Source organism: Citrus clementina, unplaced genomic scaffold, assembly GCF_000493195.1.
Source record: "Citrus clementina cultivar Clemenules unplaced genomic scaffold, Citrus_clementina_v1.0 scaffold_8, whole genome shotgun sequence".
NCBI classification, from domain to species: Eukaryota; Viridiplantae; Streptophyta; class Magnoliopsida; order Sapindales; family Rutaceae; genus Citrus; species Citrus x clementina.
Window position 1 is genome coordinate 18,238,809 of NW_006262022.1, and position 6,863 is coordinate 18,245,671.

The 6,863-nt window shown below is 30.1% G+C and overlaps 1 non-coding gene across 1 annotated transcript; it reads left to right on the top strand.

Moving 5' to 3' along the window:
- Positions 1 to 1,820: 1,820 nt before the first annotated feature.
- On the top strand, positions 1,821 to 1,976 carry LOC112096589. Its single transcript, XR_002904490.1, has one exon. It is a non-coding gene; the product is annotated as a U1 spliceosomal RNA (small nuclear RNA).
- Positions 1,977 to 6,863: the final 4,887 nt, after the last annotated feature.

Consider the following 6,863-nt stretch of genomic DNA (forward strand, 5'->3'; position numbering starts at 1 on the left):
GTCTAAATTTGAATATCAACTGATCATGTGATATGAAATACTAACTAGGCAACCTAAGAGGGGGGTGAATTGAGATTTTAAAATTTATGTTAAGCAAATCACACAACAATTTAATGTAATGTTTTAATGGAATCAAAAACAATAAATTCAATAAAACACAATAATAAAGGAGTAAGGGAAGAGAGAGCAAACACAATGATTTTTACGTGGTTCGGCAATTTCCGCCTACGTCCACGCCTCCAAGCTCACCCAGCTTGAGGATTTCACTATCCAAGTCTCCCAAGAATTTAAGAACACTTACAATTGACTTCAAAGATGTCAATCAATATTTACACCAAGAGATTATCCCCAATCTCTTAACCTAAGTATATCCCAACACTTACAATCACTCAAAACAAAGATTACAAATATGTTTTTCTCTCACACAAAATATATGATTACAAATCTATGCTCAATGTGTGAATAATGAATCAAGAACGAATTTAAAGTTCAATGAATGTTGTATTCTCGATTATAAGCTCAATGATAATGTTGTGATCCATCTGTTTTTGAATTTGAATTAGCTTATTTATAGTTGGAGCTGAAAACTAGCTGTTACAAACTTTCTGCACGAAATCAGATCACCGTTAACTGGTATCAGTTAACCGTTTTGATTGGTTCAAGTGACCGTTGAGCTGAATTTCAAATAATCGGTTAACCGTTTGGAATTATCGGATCGCCGTTAATTTTCAGAATCCTGCAAAAATAAAATTGGCTTAACCGTTCTTACTTAACGATTCAAGGTTAGCAATATGAAAATAATTGGTTCATCGTTTTCCGTAAATGGTTCACCATGATTTTTCAGAGTCATCATTTTAACAATACTTTGCAACACATGCTTTCTGGAAATTATCGGTTAGTCGTTGCTACACTGAAATTATTTTTTAAAATTATAGTTTTGCCCCAAAACTTTTTATAATTATACTATGGCCTAAATCGTCATAAAACTTTACAAATAAGTCTATTTTCAGAGTTTCAAAACGTTTCAATTTAGACCATTAACTGAAAACAACCAATTTCATAAAATCATTTTTCCATTAAGTATAAAACATTTATATTATGAAAATAATGATTTATTTAAAATAATTTGAGCTTTTAAAAACTTAATCATTCTTAATCTTGTTTGTTATCATCAAAATCAACATTATGGATACATATATACTAACATGATACTCATTCATTCAATGGTGATTAAGCAATTTTATAAAATATGAAATCCATCATTCAATAAATAAGCGATGCATGGATTGGGACTTAATTCGGAACTTAAATGTTAGAATCCTTAACTTTATTGATAATATGGTGGAAATAAAACTACCAAAAGTCTATGTATTTGGGTGGAAACTGGAAATAGAATACTTTCACACAAAAGTTAAAACTAAAAGAAAGTAATAAGATAGAAAAGTGGGTGCTAACCGGAGAGGAAGTAGAAGCTTCCTCCCCGCTGAAGTATATAGATGCTTTTGCTGTGAAGCAAAGATGAGCACAGAGAGAGACGGAAAGATAAAAGTAGCTTCTACTTCTTATAAGATTCCACTTAATTTTGCACAAATAACTATCATGCAACTAATCCAAATAAGTGAAGCTCTCAAGGACGAATATACCAATAAAAAATAATGTTTTTTTTTTCACTGCAATATGAAGACATCATTGCTGGTTTGACTTAATAAAGTTTAAAGCAGTCAAGTACAAGGATTCGAACAAAGTCCTACATGGAATATAAACCAACAGAAATTGCCATAAACAGCATATAAATAACGACCTTCGAGCTATGATAAAACTCACTCACCTGGACGGGGTGTATGAGTGATCAATGAGGGTCATGATCCAGAACTGTCCTGCATTGCAATTCTTGGAGGGATGCCCCAAGGTCTTCTCAAGCTAGGAGAGCCTACCTTGTAATTTGTTGTATGGAATATGGGCCCAGCCAATTCTGCACAAAAAATTATTTCTAGGGCTTTTGACCTGATTATAATAATAAGTAATTGCGTAAACATCTTTGCATGCATGCATTCTAGAACCATTAGTGATTGGCGAAGAACCCGCGAACTCAGTCGTTTGGAAATCTTACCGACTGGTATTTCCTTCTGGTATTTGATTTCAAATACTCTATACAGTACCCAATAAGCTGTTGCATTATAATGCAGCATAACTCTAAATAAAGAAACGAAAGCAGCTCCAGCTTCAGCTTTATATCTTAACTTTCCTTTAATTTCTCTCACACCGCCCACTGTTGGTGTATCATTTTTCCAACATGTATCAAGAGATGAGTGAGAAGTTATATGGGCCAGTGTGCATTACTGGAGCCCTTATGATTCCATTAGCCCATTATTATTATTCATGTGGATTTAATTTTATCAATTATTAATGAAATTAATCCAATCTGAAAAGTTATTTTATGATAGATTTCTTCTATTAATTGGACAAACAACTATCAGCCAACTAATCTCAAATAATGAGCGAGGCTTTATGCTTCAAAGCAATTCTACTCCTAAGTTTTAGTACTTTTGATTTCAATATGAAGACTTAATTGGTTTGAGTTACTGTAAGCAAGTTTTTGTTTATGCTTAGATTTTATGGACTAATTAGGATATTTTGTTTTCTGACGCTTAAGTTTGTATGCTAAAATAATTGGTTGAAATATATATATAATAAGTATTGAATAGAAAAGGAATAGTGCTCTAGAAGCGTCCAAGACTTTTTAATAAAATAAGGCAACATTCACAATAAGTACTAAAACATAACATAATATATTAGTGTAAAAATTGTAAAAAATGCTTTTTAACTAATTAAATGTGGCGATACTCATAGTAAGCATTAAAACATAACAATTATTAAAGGTCATGTCACTTCCCAATACATCTTTGTTTGACTTAGCCACCTAAATTTCACTTCAGAGAAAGATAATGGACTAAAAATTAAATTTGGGCTATGTCCTCCCCTTTCAAAACAAGAAGCTACCTTAATTTAAGGTAGAATTTTTTATATTTTGCAAGTGCAAATTGACCTAAAAATTATTAAATGTCAGCAATCAACATACTATAAATTGGAAATGCAATGCATGAAAATAAATAAGAAACACGAAACCATCCGAACAAATCTTGAGACACTTAATTAGCAAAAGTATTAGCAGCATCATTACTCCCTATGATACCATTACGTATAATGTCGAGTTATATTGTGACGTATTATATCATTAGAGGTTTATCAATGGTTAAGATTAAACCTCCTACTTGTACAGTTCTAGATCAAGAGCATAATATAAGCGCATAATCACAACATGCACTGTGCATGCATGCATGCATATTGAAATAATTATGGATGACTTCCAAGAGGTGCCTATGGCTATGGAGACGACACGAAGGCAATAGATAATCTTTTATGTGACCTGCTGTATGATCAATGGGTGGATATTTACGAAGAAGCAATATGCAACGGCATATGTACAATGCTAATGGTGCGTTTACTTCATGGCATGGGAAAGCGGTGGAATGAAAATAGAATGTGAATGAAAATTGACTGGAATATGAATGAGGAATGAAAATAAGATTTCAATGTTTACTTGGCAAAATAAATAGGAATGAGAATCAATTTACTAAAATACCCATAGTATTAAATAATGTAATTTTCATTAACTAGATACATGTATAAATATTAGGGAAATTATCATTCGTATACCCTATATTTGTTCTGTTATCAAAAATACTACAACACTTTGAGGGTGTATCAATCGTTCACCATAAGTTGACGAAATGTATCAGCCGACCACCAAACTGTTAATTGCCGTTTGAAAGTTAACGGAATTACAGTGAATTAACGATTTTACCCTTGAAAATTATCACTTGTATACCCTTAAATTCTTTTTTTATCACTTGGATACCCTTAAATTATCACTTGTATCATATGAAAAGACCAGATTACCCTTCTGACGTTATCATATTTAAACGGCAACTAACGGTTTGGTGGTCGGCTGATACATTTTGTCAACTTAAGGTGGACGATTGATACACCCTCAAAGTATTGTAGTATTTTTTATAATGGAGTAAACTAAGGGTATACAAATGATAATTTCCCTAAATATTATTATTAAAATGATGTTAATTAAAATAATAATAATAATAATAAATGCTAATAATGATAATATTAATAATAATAATAATAATAACTAAAATAATAAAGTTAATAAAATTTAATAATAATAATGACATTTAAAATAATAAATTAATTGTGATTTGAACAAGGGTAATTCAAGAAATATAAAAAAATTACAGGGATATAAAAGTAAACATGGTTTCATTCACATTCCCTCATTCACATTCCCAACCTCCCCATGAGAATAGAATTCTCATTCCTTATTTTCAAATTATGTGAGATCCACATATTTTATTCACATTACCAAATTACATTTTGCCAAGTAAACATAGGTATTATTCACATTTCTTCATTCTCATCCCCTAAACCCTTAAGTAAACACACCATAAAAGAAACAATAGTTGCTTCGTCTTCACTTCTCCCTCAATTCTATAGATCCTTTAATTACTTCAATTTTGAAGTATCCATTGTGTCGTCCTCTCTTTGAGATCGTGCAAATTTGAAGTTATATATAGATGTTTATATAGGCCAATTAATTGCATCCAGCCATCCATGCATTCCATTCAAAAGCATGAAGCACAAATCTTAGATATTTTTGTTGAAGTTCCAACCCAAAAATAACGCCGAGTACAAGAAATGTTGGAAACTACGGCTACTTTTGGAATTGTACTACTGTTGTACGAATAAAAAGTTAATTAATGATATTATGATTATTTTGATAAAATAATAAAAATCAAACAATTGTATATAGTATAAAATCACCTTAGTTTCTATATTAAGTATTTACTAAACACTTTAAAGATACAATTAAGTGATCATATTTAGATCTGAACTCACTTGAACTTTTAAAAATACTATGTCATACGTATTTTTGTATTTGGTAATAGTACATGAGTATAAGATTTAACTCTTTTTATTTATTTATTAACTACCAATAACCACTTGAATTTTTGTTCAATATAAAATTAGATCATGAAAGAACCATGATGCAGCCATAACTCCTCAACAACACTATAGCATATGGGTTGGTATTTCAAAATACCAATATCTTAACCTTAAAGTGGTAACAAACTCATGAAATGAATATCCACGCCCATGAGTCCAAGACCAATTGATTATCCCATATCAGAAACCTCTTGCAAAGTGATTAATAATGCAACCTAATGCTACTTTTTATTATGTTGCTAGATATTGACTGTATTACTTTATATAATATAATGCAGTATACAAACAACATGTCAAAAGCGACTTCAATGTCTAAACGATGTGCCACTTCGGCCTTGGTTGAAGTGGTGGGCTGCTGCCCTCACAAGCGTGTGAGGGCAGCAGTTCAAGCTCCCACAAAAGCATTGTGGGGGCTAAATATTCTTAATATCTATAAATCATTCTCCCTTGCGAAATGCGAGTGGAGCATGGACATCCCTCCTCTGTGAGGGGTTTATTTTGTCTGGGCATGTACTTCACAGAATTCAATGTAATAATGTAAGTCTCAATCATGTATATCTGATTGTAAATATCAGTGTAATATATCTGCTATAATAGCAGTTGTTGTAAATATCTGTGTAATGCAGTAATTTGATGTGTAATCAGTATTAAAAAAAAATGTCTAAACGATGTTATAAAACTTTAAGATCAATTTAGTATTACTGTTCAAATAGCGATTTTGCGCATTTATTCTGGGAAAATGTCTTTTGTGTTCTTAGAGTATTGCTCATTCACTATTTACGTGACAAGTTCTAAGAAAATGTGTTTTGTGCTCTTAGAGTATTGCTTCTTCACCATTCAGTCTTGTCACGTGAATATAAATATTATCATAATTCATTGAAGCATACGTATTAAAAAGAATGGAAAAGTAGCACCAAGACTTCTCCGCATTCTAGAAGCATTTTCCCTTTGCAAATGACACGTGCTGCCCACATACATAAACACACAACAAAGGCATCATATAAAATTTGAGGGTATTTTTGGAATTCAGAAAAAAGTGTCTTTCTGGGCTCTGTTGGGCTAAAAATATTTTACCTCAAAATTTGGAAGAGTTCCAGCTTAGAACACCTCTTCAAAATTTTGCTTTTTGTTTTTAAATATCCTTTTTTATTTATGAAATACAAACTTAAATATTAAAATTAACGTCTTTCCATAAAATTTCACCCTTAAAAAAAGTAATTTTTCTATTTATAAAATACATAAAAATCCTAAAATTTTTAATTATTTTCTTTTTTTTATATGATTTCTATCTCTATAAATTAAATTCTTATAATTTTTTTTAAAATATATAGAAGACAGGGGTAAAATATTTGTTAAAATAATAACTTATTTAAGTGGTTAAATAAGGTGTCTATTTAGTATAGGTTATCTAATGATTATAAGTACTTATTTAATTCCATAAACTCTTTTCATTTTTTTTTGTTGTTTAGTTGTTTTTATAGTACAGTTTTTAAAAATTAAATAAATTATTTTACCTCCAATAGTAAAAACTTAAATTTTGGACTTTAGGGAGTAGAGGTTGAAAAGCTTATTTAAAATGTCAAAATATTTAAAATAAATTTATTTGATAATCTTATTTCATTCTTTTTATAATTTAACTTTAAAAAAACTTGTATGTTAGAATAATCTTATAATTTTTAATAAAATTTTTCATTGATAACCAAATAATTAATTTTTTTTTTGTGAAAGTTCTACTAATAAAAATTCTATTTAAATAAATTTTATTTAAAAAATTATACGAAACCGGC